Source organism: Atractosteus spatula, chromosome 1 (assembly GCF_055471065.1).
Source record: "Atractosteus spatula isolate fAtrSpa1 chromosome 1, fAtrSpa1.hap1, whole genome shotgun sequence".
Classification (NCBI taxonomy): domain Eukaryota; kingdom Metazoa; phylum Chordata; class Actinopteri; order Semionotiformes; family Lepisosteidae; genus Atractosteus; species Atractosteus spatula.
Genome location: NC_142706.1, coordinates 4,091,230 through 4,107,698, shown reverse-complemented (window position 1 = coordinate 4,107,698; position 16,469 = coordinate 4,091,230). Strand labels below are relative to the sequence as shown.

Here is a 16,469-nt window from a genome sequence, read left to right as displayed (position 1 = left end):
TGACATTCCAGCAGGACAGCACACGTCCTCCTGCTGCTCGTGTAACAGCTGCTGAATTGCCACATGAGAATGAGCTTTGGTGACATGTTACATCTAGGGATCAGAGACCAACAAATGGACACTGGCTTGTCCTGGCTCTATGAGAGGAATGGGACCATCTGCAACCTGGTGCAAAGCATATGCTGCAGGTGTGCAGCTGGTACTGCTTCTGGAGAAGGTCACACACATGCTGCTGGCTGTGGATCATCTCTGTTAATGACAAATCAGCATAGCAGATTTATCTATGTCATGTTTGTAATATAAAATATTGGTGCACCTGGAACCAAAAAAAAAACGATTGCAGCTTTCATGACAAAAGCTTTGTGGATTTGTTTGGAGTTGAAATGTGAAATGTGTTGATTGCAGCCCAGTTGCCTTAAAACTTCTGCTACTGAGCTTTAAAGCCACCAATAAGGATAACATCCTACATGAAATAAGAGAACCTATGCAGAAACCAAATGCAAACTAATAAAAGTACAAGCTTAAAATACTTCAAAGGCTACAGCCTCTCTTCTGGTAACTTGACCCATAAAAGTGCGTTTTGCAACTCTTTAATTTCAGCGGTGATGAATACATATATATAGCAGTGGAACCCAAACGAGCAATTACTCTCCTCGTGCAAGGTGGTAGAGAATTGCAGTCTGCCTAAATCAGTGTCATCTGGATGGAATGCAGATGCTTATCCCTGCTAAGTGACAGAGTTCCTATGAAAGCTGTGCTATACCCAGTAAAAGTTTCATAGAGGGAAGGGAGATTTAGAGTGATGAAAGCCCTAAAGATTTAAAAATAAAAGACAGACATTCCTTAAAAATCTTTTCAACAGTGGAAACGAATTGCATTTTGTTTCATTCTGATTACTTTATACTGTATGCTTATTTAATCAGAACTAATTTAGAAGTGTTCTCAAGCAATTACTATTACTCAGTGCTAATGTTTACACTAAACATTGTTTCGTTAGAAAGATTCGGTGTTCACCCCTCCGTCCATGTCAGACCTCATCTAAACATTCATAAAAACCATAACCCTGTTCTCGTAATTATCTGCAATAGCTTTAGAGTGCAAAAGTATATCAAACTCTAAGAAAGGCTGATTATTGCACATTGTTAAGAGATGAGAACTATTCATTCATATCAAAATCCTTTCAGAATATCTTTACGTGCTCTTATGAATTGGAAATTTTAATACAGTATTTGGAAAGCTTTTAATAATGCCTTTTAGCCTGTCTGAGACTTTCTTTGATGTAAAACTACCTATTATTTAACCTGATCATTAGATTTACATCTGTCTGAGTTTCTATCAGCCGCACTCAGAGAAATGAGAGTATCTTTAATGCTGTCCATTTTTGTCATAATACACATATCTCATTGCTTATCAGGATGACAGATACAACTTATTTCCTGCTAAGCTGTAAGCAAGCCTGCTCTGATGTCCTGAAACTGATCGGCTGGAAATGTAATGCCCAACAGTTCTGAAAGATTTCATTCAGAAATGAGCAGGAGCACTACACAATGCAATCACTATGTTTTCAACCATGAAGCCATGAAGCCCAGTTATCTGCTAGCAGATTTTTTAACTAATACAAACTTTTATATGTATATACAGTAGACTCTATATAAGCCCGTATGAATGCTTGAGTATTGGCTACACACACATAATGTACCCTGGTTAAGTATAGTATGTAACCTGTTTTTGAGTAGTATTGCACTGAAGCAGGTTTGCCATTTGGGACCCCTATTTCTTAAATTATGCTAGTACTGTTGATATACTACTTCATATTGTAGTGCTGTAACATTTGACGTTTCCCCATGGTGTTGCACAAAGCCAAGTGATTTATAAAGTGTTCTATTGAAATGCAGAGTAAATTACTATATTTTGCAATATACTGTATATCCACAGACTGCTCTACCTCTTGAAGAATTAAATGGGAATAATTATTACAGTACATGATCCTTTCATGTGCATTGCAGAAGTGAAAACTTAATGAGTCTGGCTATAGAGCTGCAGAAGTGTGAATTCAGCTTGAATAAAATCTAAAAAAGGAATTGTATTTTATTTTACTTTCTTTAGTGCTGCCTTAGTCTCCTAGGTATTAGTCAGTGTCCGATTTACTGCCTGGAAATTAACTCAAATGCTGTCTTTTTCCAAATTGCTTTCACTCCTATAAACAAAAAGATTCCAAAGTGATTTTCAAGTTTGATTTACTACATCCGTCGCTGCTGTAATTTAAACCAAGACGTACTCGCTTTCACTCAGCAATTTCTTCAAGTGACTCCTTGAATTTGTGTGAAATCATATAGTTACTGTTACTATTAACCTGGCACCTTTATAAATATTAAAATGTGGAACTACAAAATACAGGGGTTTTCTGTTTATGCACAGAAAGCTATTTGGTGAATGTATTATTTAAACACAGTCTTTTAGCCCTGTCAGCTCAGCTCTCTGTATTGTTCTTTGGTTAATTTGCCATCAGCTTTTTGTTAAATGTCTACATAAATTAGAAATGTTACAGACAAAAGCTTCATATTAGATTCTTCACAGGGGGTATGTTTTTAGACATGACAAATTACGACGTGAGATGTATTATTCTTTGAATGTCCTTTACATTTATAGGGGCTTTATTTGGAAGATGAAAGGATTCCATAAGTTTTATCAGCTTATCTCTTCATCAGCAAAACAAAATATAGAAATATATATATATCTGGAAAGGCTGAAATTTAAAAGGCCTCCTCTGATGTACCGTTAAAATTGCTGTAAATGTTTCAGAAAAAAATCATAAGTACAAATAATCCATTTCTTCCTTTCATCTATTATCAGGAAATCACTCATTCTCAGTTCTAATCAATCATTCTTAATTGCCTATAAATGCGAAGAGAATTTCAGAATGAAGGGCAAGTTAAGTTGTGCCTAAGGGCATAGAGTAAGATGGACAGGTGTTCAAGACCAGAATTAGGCCTGAACTGGAAGTGACTAATGAATGAGTCCATTAATCTGTTAAATTGTACAATATAATTAAAACTTCATATAATGATGTATTTGCCTTTCCAGGTAGATAGGGTAGATAAATTACGCTTTAAGGGAAGTGTCTTTTTTAGTCCGTTAGATATGGTAAAGGGGCTTCTGTGTAAAGCTGGCTTCTCCCTGTGTCTGACTGCAGTGCTGACATGCATCTCATTGTCAATTACCCTATTAAGAGTCAGTCAAGTACTAACCCCATTTTAACAGGATGCACATATCCGACTTGTAGGCACGTCAGCCTCCCACCCTCGTACTTGACTAAGGATTGCTATTGTCAGATGCAGTGGGCATGAAAGCAGCAATTTTACAGCACAAAAATTCCAATAACATTTACTGTGGCCAGCCGAGATTGAAACACACGCGGGCACTGCTCAGTCTTGGTTGCTTAAGCACCAACCCTTTCTGGCTGTCTTCCAATTTAAGAATTTTTGTGCAGGCAAGTCATTCGAGAGGAAAAAAAAATGGTGAAAATAATAAAAGATCACTTTTCCTTTTACCTTGCTGTGGGGTAAATAGAGCATTAATGTATTAGTGTATCACATTACCTGCATTAAAAATTGCTCCATGCTACAAGCCAAAATAATCAGGACAAGCCTTTTATCACATGAGCAAGTACACAACCAGCATGTTGACGTAAGGAGTTCATATTGCAAAATAGGAGCCAAACACAATCTGCTTTTTCATGCAATTAGATATTCAGCCTAAATAGCATGTTTGGCTTAAAACGCAGCTCAAAAGCCTTGGATAGAGCTATGCTGGCACACTAAAATAATACTCTTATAATTAGCAAATGCAATGACAGAAATTTACAGACTTGGCAACCTGATGTTCTTTTTTGAAAGTTAAGGCCTAAGCACATTAATCTGACAAATAAACAGCTGTATCTTTCAAAGAAGTTCCTTCATTGTTTTCCTCTGAAAATTGAAGGTTCCCCCTTTTCTTTAAAATCCTTCAACATACAGTATGTTTGTTTTTCAGTAGCCAATTATATATATTTAGATTTTCACTGCACAAAAAACGTGGTTTTACGAAACGTATTAATATCCCGAAAGTGTTAAGTGATCTGCTAGTGCAACATTCTTACTTTAATTTTTAAACTGAACCATATTTTGCTGAAGAAAAAGCACACCATTCAGTAATGTTAAAAAATACATTTTAATGTAATTGATTCTGAACTGTGTGTAAAGTGCAGAAACACAGTAGTGCTCTTCATTTATGTGCGTAAACAACAAATAAAATGTATAAAACAAATAAAATAAAACAAATAACACCTGAAGAAGGCTCCACGGCCGAAACGTTGTGTTCTCTTTCTTCTTTTTTTCAGCATGGAATAAACCTATTACTTGTTCCTTTGCAAATAAAATGTAAGGCAACTATATTGCATTAACAACATTATTTGTTGTCCAAAAATGTTGTCATTAATCAAACGTCTCTGAAATTCCCATGATTTCATTGTTTAAAAATATTTTAATAATAATAATATATTGACATTTTAACTTAAAATGTGTGAGTTTGGGAATCCGAAATTTAAAATAATGTTAGTATGAATCAGAATTTGCAGGAAAAATGAATAGCAATTACAAAACAAGATACTTGATGTAAAATATGTTTTGCCTGTCTCATTGACTTACCTACAACAGGCACTGATTTTTCAAGTGAAGACAAACCTAAACAAAATGTGAAAATCAGCTTTGCCAGTGTGGCATGCTGAGGGCTTTAGATTCTGAAGTTGTAGCTATGAGTTGTTTCTGGAAGTATTCACTATGTGTGACAAGGTACAAACACATTTGGCTATCTCGTGGGAGGATCCGGTCTGTGATAACTTTGATCTGGTTCTTGATTCTGGTTCTGGTGCAGTTTGCAGCCAGTGCCATAGGTTAACACAATTGCTCCACAAGTGTGCATTAAAGTAGTGTAACTACCTATCATATCCAGGTCTTAGGCTTCCACATACATTAATATAGCATCTATATTTATGTTGTTCTCATTGACCCTTATCAAGGAATCATGCTGTCTCAATATAAGTTTCCTTTGGCTGAACGGCGAAATTCATACAAGGTGTTCTAGTTGAGTATCAATCCAGGCCATTGGAAGAATGTTTCTTACTGTGTGCGAGGGCAGACATCAGACATTTTCCGTGTCTTTTCTTCATGCTTGGATGCACTTAACCTTCTATACTCTCTCAAAAAAAGTGCTGTACTTTTTATGTTTCAGAGCTTATGACAAAATGTTCGCTTTGTCTTTTAATTTAATGGCCTAGTATTTGTGAAAGTAAAGTGCATGTGCTAACAAGCATATATTACAGTAATTGAATCCCTTTGATGAAAAAACAGTGTTACTATAATATGTCCATGTATGTATTTACTGTTTACATATTAATGGTACAATATTTATTTTTAGTGGTTGCTGTGAAGTCTGAGCAATATTAGCAGTATGAGTGGCCATCTGAACTGCATGTAAAAATTCACGCCAGGAAAAAGCACACCGCAGTATACAATAGTTCTGTTCAGTGTGCCGAATTCAGCCCTTCACTGCTCAAAGTGGATGGATAGGTGTCACTTGTATTGCACTAGATGCTACTGAAATGGTAGCTGCTTTTAATCTGTTTTTCTTAGTCTAACAATTATATTCCTTGAAAATGTAACATTTTAAATCATATATGTGATTATATATATCATAGAAAATATACAGCCTGGCTACTGTCTTAAAATGTAACTTGGCTGTACAGTTTTTTTTTCTGAAAAGGGGGATTAAATGCCATGAATGGAGCCTGGATTCATTAGATTGAAAGCTCTTGTATTAGACCACTATGTGTGGTACTTCAAAGAGCTGTACTGTAACATTCATGTACTGGAAGTATACGTCTTTAAATCCACTTGATATGGAATTAGGAAACTTGAGGGTTTAGTAGGTGAAAATAAAAAAATATATATATAATAACATTCTCCAAATGTTTTTAACAATATTAATTGATGATTATAAATATATTTCATATTATGGTAATGGAAGCTGAAAATAAAAGATAATGTACAAAAGATTATTCCACCTTCTTCATAAACATTTCCTGCCTCAAATTCTGTAACGCAATCAGCTGGCTGGGGTAATTTTTGGAAAGTCTTTACTCGCTCTTTTTAACTACATTTCCCATGAACGCTTGCAAGGTTTAAATTAAAAACAATAAACAGCATTTTTTTGTTCAGTCATAAGTTATCTATGACATATGAACAAGATAAGTACTTATAAACCACCAAGGCTGGGAGGGTATTACACACGAAAGAAGAATATAATGTAATTTCCTCAAATTGATGATTTTTTAATGTGACTTACGTGAAAAAAGGATAGTCCCAAATTTGTTTTTTTCCGATTCCATATTTAACAGATTTTAATCTAAGTATGTATAGTACAGTACTGTATATCTGTGACAGACTTGACAAGACATATTGTTTTCATGATCGTAGCAAATGGCACAAACGGGTTTTCCCTTTAACCTGCACTAAGTGCTTTTCTGTGTATTTAAAATAATGTAAACACAAAACAGAAAACTTCTTTAAAAGTACTGTTTTTAAGTTTTCACATGTTAGAAAATGTACTGCAGTTGTGAAATCACCCAGGAGTTTGAGGAAAGAGCGTTTGCACTAATTTCCCTGCCCCTGCTCAAAACATCACCAGCAGTTGGCAAAAAGCTGCCTGGTGTTAAATAGCATGAGAGGTGTTTTTATTATGTAAATTGACCCATAAAGCTAATGGCCCATTGTTTTTTTATCAACAGACACATCACAGCATTTGTTCCAAATGTTGTACACCATTTATAAAAAAGGCCCACATATGCATTTTCTTAAGAGTTAGCTCCTTTAAGATAGACAAAACTAACACTTTTCAAAAATGTTTCAAAATGCTTCCTAAAATACCCTAAAATATCAACTTAAATGTCCTCTATAAACAGAGGGGTCTAAAGAAGGCTAAGAACATTTTGGAGTGTGTGTCACACCCCTCCCATCTGCAAGATGCCCCTGTGTCCCCAAGTGTAAACTTTTCAAACCTTCACTGAACTGTTCTGTGACTTCTTACATCCCTACACATTGTGATTCTGATGCAGGCAATCAATTTGTGAACTGTAAACATTGCTAACCTTTCTGATCTTCAAAAGTAAATGAAAGCGACTAAACTAGTCGTGTTTGAAGATCATACCAATTTAGGAGATGAGCAAACATGAAAGAAAAAGGATATGAAATTCGAAAAGATTTTGATAATTCACATCTGGGCAAACAGGTGGCAGTTGACGTTTGACGTAGATAAGAGCAGGGTTTTTCCGGCAGGTAGTAAAAATGTGAACTATAAATACAAAATGGGAAACAGCTGGAAGATACTTATGCAAAAGACTAAGTTATTTATATTGTCTCATCATCTGCATCTATAACACAATGTGGGGATTCAATTAAAAGGCAAACAAAAGACTAGGATATATTTATATATATATTTAGTAGTACAGGATTTAATGTTGTGTTAAACTTTGTAATGCACTGTAAGGCTCATTTGGAATGGTGGTTACCAGTCCACTGTGCTAGTGGGGTTAATGTGGGAAAAGTGGTTTATGTACATTGTTTCGACCAGTTATTATTTGCTAGTATATGATCAGCACTAACAGGTTATTAAACTTATAATTTTGATATTTCACCATGATGTGCTCAAGATAAGCCAACATTCTCAGTACACATTTGCATTTTTACTTAATTGTTTCAGGATCTCAAGGAAAAAGTTTAGTATTTTTAAGTGGTATTTTTTAGTTTTGCCAGATTATTATAATTTATTTTTATTTTACAGTTTGGTTTGTTTTTATATGCACACGGGGTCGGGAGGTTTAAGTCTTCACTGCGTCACCTGACAGTGTTACAGAGTAGTGCAGTCCTGCATTTGACAACTGGAGTAAAATAAGAATGAGGTGTAGCACGTCAGCTCTGTACACCACATGCCTACTGCAGCTTGCCTACGGACACATCCCACATTCCAGATGGCTGCATCTGTATGTCAGTTTTCCCAAAAAATTCAGCAAGTTACCTTTCATACAGTATATACAATATGTTTCATAGAATGCTTATATTCTCTGTAGAAGATGTTTTATGTTCCAGAAACCGTAATAGTAATAAGAATGCACATTAAATTTAAAGCATGATTGAAACAAATATCCTATAGAAGGGGGGAATTATTCTGTAGTGATTTCTGCATTAAAAACCATATCTTCTTCCCATTTAAGTGGCCATGTGTTCATGTTCCTTAGGTGTTATTATTTTAATTTGATTATTACAGATGATTAGCTGCTGTATTTGGAAAATTAATCAAGTATAGTGAAGAAGCCTCCAACCAGCCTATTGTACATTCTGAGTATAAGAGAACACACATTTCCTTTCTTTACCTGAAGGCTAATGATTAATGAAGTTGACCTGAAACTTTAGCATGTCCTAACTTTCATTAGTATCATTTGGCACTGCGTTTTCCCATCACCAGATGAACAGACCCTTTTCTCAGACATCGGTAATAAAAATATCTGTGTGACCAAGATATACGACTGTATGGTTTAACAGCACAGAGTTGTAAGTACATGAATGGGCCGTCTCTCAGCCTGTGACCTTCTCTGCTATTACATTGATGAGTGTTTTGGCAAGCTGTCCTTTGACAAAATTAGGCTCACAGGAAAACCAAAGGCAAGGGAAACAATTCATTTAAACCAATGGCAGAGTCTTTGTTCCTGAATAAGGAGTACTTGCAAAGTAGTAATTAGAGTACAATTTTAGGTATCTAAAATCTCATGTCTCTGAATTAAGCTTTTAATAGCATGAATAAAACTGTATCTTTGTCTTTCTGTGTTAATCTGGTTCTCTCCAATTAGAGTTTGCATTTTGAAATAGTATTAGGTTGATCAATTAGTGTGCTTAATCCTGGAGAAGTTGAGCAGCCACGGGAGTAAATCAAGTAGAAGCAGCCTACCAGGGATGCAGCCTCGTAGCGGGTTCTTAAAGAGCAGGTGGAACATTCAGAAGGGCAGCCGTGAACATAGACCCCTCCAAGAAACGATCAACGTGTCAGAAACGCTGCAGACAAATCCGTCTGAGTCTCTTTGTAGTCACTCGAATTAAACACCCATCATCATAATCCTCTGCCCGTACAGGATGTTTATATCTATAGTGTACACGTTCTTCTTGGGGTCAGTGTTAAAAAGGATCAAAAGAACAACAAGATGGAAAACCATGAAACTCCAAGTAACGTATAATAAACACAGTATGACAAAAGAACTGATTTTGCGATTGTGGAATCTAGTGTGCAGTGAGAGCGCTCAAGGGCTCAGAGCGTGTGAACCTCTGGCGCACCAATGCTTCCTGGGTAGGATATTGCTGAAACTCTCAAGTTCTAGAACATGTACAGTATGTCTCTTCAGATGGTTTATAAAAACTACAGTTTTTAAGGCCGCACTTAACAGTGTTGTCACAAAGATAGTAACTCCTGCAAAAAGGGTGTTGCGAAGTCCTCACCAGGACAATTTAGTCCTCATGAGGACAGTTTACTTTCTTTATCAACAAGATGCCATCTTCTTTAAAAATTAGAAGTGCAAAAACTATTTGTCTCTGCTTTCACCCCATGTCAAGCTTCCTTCAGTGGTATATGTGTAGAACAGTCCAGAAAAATAAGATAAGTTAAGATCACTTTATTGGCCATATACAATTTCTTGCATTAGGAATGTGTCTTTTCGCAGACCCCAGCTTGCTCTCCATGAGACACACAGGCTCACAGACAGGGAGAGAAGCTTGGGATCAGAGCGCAGGGTCAGCCATTTATACGGCGCCCCTGGAGCATCTGGGGTTCAGGGCCTTGCTCAGGGGCCCAACGGAGTAGGATTCCTCTGCCAGCTGTGGGATTTGAACCGGCAGCCTCCCAGCCACAGGCGCAGATCCTGAGCCACAGAGCCACCGCTCCGCCCTAAATAGACGTGTGTTAAGAGTTCTGTTCACTTTTCTCACTTTCTAAAAATATAGTCGTGCTCCTTCTTATTAATGACGAAAAACTGTACGTGCCACAAGACACCCCATCTCCCTTTGTTTAACTCCACTTTATTGTTTACTCTTCATCTTCATATTGATCCCAGATAATGACATGCTGTTGAGTTTGTCAATATTCAAAAAGGACTTTGCCTCAAAAAAAATATAGTCAGCTCAGCCGATAAATGTCATCACCTGCTGATATTTGGCTTTTATAAATAGCACACTGTACACATATTTGAGGTGCATACATCCACTTGGAAAAGACAATGTATTCAGATCCATTTTAGTCTTGGACTGGTTAAATTATATAACAGGAATATGATCTACTTTCTGCCTTGTATTACAGCTCTGTCTGAAACAATTCAGATGTGATTAATTGCATCTGCATTTGTGGCAGCAGTTACAGCCGAAAAAAAAAAAGAATTTCTTTTCATTTGACTCTCCTTGCCCCCTCACACCCCACTCCCTAGTCTCAGGTCACCATCTGTTTCTCTCTCATTTTATTATTTGGCAGTCAATAAAAAAGATTTTGACTTTATTATTTTATTTTGTTTGTAATATGAATCAGGTGAGGAATCTTTTTATTCTCTCTTCCCCCCCCCCCCCGGAGTTTTGGTCATTGGGTTTTATTTTCTGTGTAATTCTGCAAGTGTCAAATCGATTTAGGCTTCAGCTTTGATCAGAGTCCAAAATGGTATCGATTTGCACTTTTTTTTTTTGGTGCAAAATACAATTCATCTGCTGCTTCCTTACGGTAACAGGAGCCTCACCAGGCTGTATCCCCGGCCTGTTTAATCAGTTATGGGCGTACTGAAGTGCTCTCGGAGGGCGGAATGGAAGGGCGCAGGCAGAGAGTGCCCCACTGCGACCCCTGAGGAAATGGACTGTTCCTCGCTGTGCACTGACACACATCCCACGGCTAATGCCTTTCACAGAGCTGTCTGAAATTCGGCCGTTTTAAATTCTATCTGGGTCCCGGACCAAATGATTTTATTTTTCCCCGCAGAGTGAGAGCCTGCCTTCATGCTTCTACATGAAGCTTCCAAGGTTTCAGGCTAAGCGTCTTTCCAGCAAGCCCGGGAGTAAAATTAGCTTCATGCCCCAGATATTGCATTAGTATCTAATTGTCTTGGGAAGGGGGTTGTAGCCTTTTTGTGGCTTTTCTTAAGTCCTCTGAAAGAGCCTGGGATTCTCAAGTCCTTTGTCTTTCCCAGACCTGCTTAGTTAGCTCTTTGCTGTCTTGAACATACCTCGACAACAAAACCAAACCAGTGGATGATGGGATTTACATAGCTGCGCAATAGCTTTCGAGTCATAATTTTGGACAGGGGCAATAAACTCCAGCTTCTACCGCTGATGAACCGTGTCTATATTTAAGATTTTCTTGTTCCTGCCAAATCGGGCATTGATGAGGCGGTTTGTGTCAGCCTCACTTTTAAAATTTAATACTTTATGGATCATACCTATGTGTAATGTGTGCAGTTCATCTGCTGTTTGTGTAATGAACAATAAAATATCACCTTTCTCCAGTTTATTTTGTGTAGGAGTTTTTCTGGATATTATAAATAAATGTCAAATAAATCTTGTATCATGAGGATCATAGGCAGTGCTCAGTACAGTACATCAATACTGTGTGGGTGTTTTAAAAATGAGTGCTGTGGTGCATATTGTATTACGATCATGCACCCTTTTTGACTCAGTGACTGTTTTTTAAGCTGCAAGTTTTGTTTGCATGAGAGCTTATGTTTTAGCTACTGTATCAGGCGCCTGTAAGACCATGATGTTTTCACAATCCCAAGCTGGCTGCAGAAATCCAGATAACTGATAAAATGAAAACAGGTGAAACATGACGGTTTGCCATGTTATTGACAAATAACCTTTTCCTGTGGTTCTGTCAAACAGGAATGAAGGTTGTAGCTTTCAATAATATCTGCTGCAAAGGTACAGAATGAAATTCCACTTTAACTTGACATGCTATTGATAATAGAGGTGTCATTGATGGCCTGTTTGGTTGGGAACAGAGATTTTTAGCCTCCTAAATATCTGACATATACACCTTAAACATAGTGATCAGTGATTTTTAATATAAACATGAGAAGCACAATCAATTATTCTGAGGGTGGGAGAAGTACAGGAAAACATTTTGGGAGGAATTAGAAGAAAATGAAGGGGATCTTGATCTAGTATATTCAATTAATACGTCTTTAGTAGTACAGTTATATAACCTTTTTTGTTGTGTTGCTAGGTATCCACAATGTTTTTTGGAAACAGTATGGATTGAATGCAGCAATTACTTAGAGATCTGCTTTCCAATACGAGCACCACATGGAAATGGGTCTGGAGAATTTTTTTTCCATTTAGAATCAGAGGGAATTAAAAATGAGAGATTTTTTACGAGTGAATTAACAGTAGTAATTGGTAAGTCAAAGAGCTTGAGAAACAACATAGACATCATATTCATTAAGGATGAAACTTGAATTCCAAGATGAAAAACTGTTCACATGCACAGCCGGAAATCTTGACAAAGATGAAAGTAACATTGGAGATGTGGGATGAAAAGAAATCAGAAGTTTTGATGCTTTTGGCCTAAATACACTCCAGTTGTGACATACACTTAAACATTAAACACGTCCCCATCTATTTTCACCGCAGATTATTAATTATCCAGCACCACCCACTTATACCCTCTTTAAGTATGGTACTAGGTGCTATTGTGAAGTGCTCCTACTGTAGTTACGTCCTCATTACGAAAGGACAATAAATCTGACAACGGCACATTATAAAGAATTACAAAGGTGATATGTGCAAGCATAAAGGCGCACAGTTTCACTTCACTGATGCTGTGATTCAGTGAAACGGAACTGCATTCTGGGAATGGCACTGCCAAGTGCGCCGTAATGTCAAGCTGTTCATAGAAGCAGAACTTCTTAGAACTGCTGTGAGGTATTATGGCCATCAGATGATACAGCCATCAGATTCGGGGAGGACGTCATGGAAATGCCCTGTAATCCTGGCAGCTGTGGTGATGAATTGGTACAGCTGGTATCTGATAATGATAGCATTGCCTTCACACGGCAGGCTTCACCTGGGACTGTCCGGCTTCGGTCTGGGATCGATGTGCTGCATCTCCGGGTCATAGTACAATCCCATACCTGTAGTATGAGCCTGGGAAACATGTCAGGTTTCCAGCTGTCACTGTGCAAATCACACGCAGTAACATTCCTGTTATCCCTCTCAGTGCTCTTCATTGCTGTCTGCGTGCTTGTGCTGGGGATGTTTTTGCACACCCTGTACTGAACACTTGCATAGGAGATGTGGCTCTTCTTAACTTCTTGTCAAAACCTTGACATGCAATGTGACACCCCAAAGTTGTAGAATTCCTAACTTTATCTTTTAAGATTTAAATGGTGACTGCATTTCAAAAGTTTTTTATGTGTTTCTATGTTTTATATATATATCTATATGTCTTTAAAGATAACAGTAAGTCTGAAGATTATTTTATAATATACATGCTATTTCAATCTAAAAAAAATGTTTCAAAGACATTTCCAATCAAAAGCGTCTCAGGAGGGCTGTGTATTTGTTTGAAATCTTTTTGAAATGAAACATTCTCAATGAGCAAACCCTGTTATTAAAAATGTATAAAATTGAAGGAAGTCATGCACTTCTCTTGTCATTTTATTCTTCAGAATACAGCATAACTCGGCAAAATTAATTCTGTGCACTTCCTGCAAGTTAGGTAGTGTTTGTGCAGTATTGCCCATTCATTACACAAGTACCTAACTGGATAAAAACCTAAACTCATCGGCATGATTCCGATACAGTGTCAGTGAGGCCGGTTTCAGGTCATGCTGCTCTTCCTGTTGATCTTCTAGTAAGCCCTTTTGGAAGTCCTAGACATCCAAAGGCTTTATCTTCAGTCTTGGAAAATACAATTAGAACTTCATTTATGATTTTCCAGTGACTAAATAAGGGTGAAATACAAAGCAAAATGACCCAGCACTCATAGAATATTTCAACAGTGCGTATTAATTTTCAACATGTTTCCATGTAAAAAGAGTGATCAAATAAGAAAATCAGTAAATTGTGATCGAAGTACTTTTTATTTCCTTTTGAGATAGTTATAGTCAGTAAAGTTTTCAGTCTCTCGCACCGTTTTGTTCAGAATATCAAATCGATGGAGATAAAATAGCAAGGTGATAGAAAAGAGCAATTAGACTGGATTTATGTTTATCATTTTTTTTTCCCTTAATGATTGTCAGTTTTAGAGAGACATGCTGTGTTGGGCAATGCACTCGTGTTTTGTACTGATTGATTTCATGAATACAGAAGTGGTCAACTACATGGCAAAACACCTCAGGACAGCAGAGTACACAAACACATTGGTATGTTTTTGTTTCAGCTCAGTTGAAGTTCCTGAATGTCAGGGTTCAATACCAAGACCAGTTGTATGTCACATGACCAAACCATTTCTTGTCATTGGCTGGCTCATGATGCAGCTATTATCTTTTTTTTTCTCCCAGTGGAACCAGTGCGCTACCCTTCAAAAACGATTACGTTTGCACATCTTTAAATATCTTCCTGAGCATTAGGCTAAAAATGTGATTGTGCAAATTGCATAGGATGACCTTAAACCCCAGGGCTGAAGTAAGAGCTTTTAGGGATCCACAGCCATTTAAAATACTACATTTTTCATAATGTTAAAATTCAACGAGGATTTATTTTTTTTATATCGGCGCTTTCCCTGATGGCCAGTGAGGCCTCCAATAGGTTATTAATGTCGTGCTTTGCCCTTACACCTTTGTAACTGGCAGTTTTCCCCCAGCACTGGGAGGATGGTGAGATGTTTAAGTGGAAGCAGAGAATCACCTAGGAACTCGGCATGTGTTTGCCTTTGTTGAAACTAATTTCCTGAAGGGGGGTTGGGAAGCAGGCCTTGTCCATACACCGCTGTGGAGCGACGACCATCGAAGCGTCAGATTTATCATCTTTCACGTCACCCCGATGGATTTCTCATGATCCACGGTGGAGCGAAAACCGGGGGATATCAGTGGAGGCTGGCAGGGAAAACTGCAGGAACCCGAGAAGAGGAGGCACGTCTTCGTGCGAAAGGGTGGTGGGAGAATCAAACAAGCCGATCAGCCATGTTGGTGAAGACAATATCCTGGCTTCTTTCAAGAAATGACTAAATGAGATTCTCAGATCAGTTAGCTGCCCACTACCATATGGGCTATGTGGGCCAAATGACCTCCTCTCTTCTGCACCCTTTCCTATATCCTTCTGTGAGCTAGATCTCCTACCGGCAGTTCCGTCAGCCTGCGGAAGGGATGCGTATACAGTACATAGGGTGGACTGAGCAGTCAGTGTGCGTTCTGTTGTTTTGTTTTATGGCCTGGTCCACTGGGGTTTGTGGGCTGGCCGGGGACTGGCAGAGGCTACAAGGGCAGTTGAAGTGAACTGCCATTGAAGAAATACTGCAGACAAGTGGCGAGTCTCCTTTGAGGAAGACCCCCGTAGACAAAGCAGTCTGAAAGACAGACAAGGTGGAGACCGAGTATCAAATAATGGCAAGGGAGTATGAATTGGTGGGGGTGCTGTCTGTGGTCATTTTTGGTGCGTGCGTATTTGCTTAAGAAGTATTTTTTTTATTTAAGGAATTAGACAATTCGTGAAATGGAGAGACCAGTTAATAAATCATGAAGGTTTTGGCCTTAGAATGAGTATAATAAAATGAGTACAAGGTGGTTTTCTTTACGATTGAAGTACTTACTATTTCTACCACGAGTGTATGAGAAATGTATATAATTGACTGTGTATATTTGCCTGATATAATTTTGCTAGTGGTTGACAAGACAATTTAATTACTTTCTTCTAATCGCATGAATGTTTTATTTTAAGCAACATCTATATCAATTCTGCCATTTTTTCTGTTGTTAACCATCGCTCAATGAGTAGATGTGTGCATTTTTTTCAAATGCTCCCTTAATAAATAACCACATTGATATATTGTACATTACATCCTTCTTTTTTTGTTTGGACTGAAAGATGCCTTTCTAATTTTAATCCTAATGCCATTACTGACATAATACTCGAGTCTGTGCTTTAGTGTTTTTTACTGCAGGCGTTAAAGAGCATCTAAATTGACTTATTTTACAGTTTACTGATCTGTAGCATGCTTTCTGTAAGCAGTTGCTATATGTTAAGCATAAGGAGACAACAGACTGCTGGTTTACTGGATTTTGAATTGAGATAGGGTACGTTGTTATACGGCACCTACTTAATGAGTTCCCTGCTGCAGTGTGACAACGATTTAGTGCTGAGCTTCCCCGTGTTATTGCGCTGGATAAGTGCCAGCAATCTTAAGTCTGAATATGTCCTTCTCCT

The 16,469-nt window shown here is 37.7% G+C and overlaps 1 protein-coding gene across 3 annotated transcripts in view; it reads left to right on the top strand.

The window, feature by feature from the left end:
- LOC148840435 (teneurin-3) overlaps window positions 1-16,469 on the top strand; it is a 276,657-nt gene that overhangs the window by 152,942 nt on the left and 107,246 nt on the right. The window lies entirely within an intron of this gene.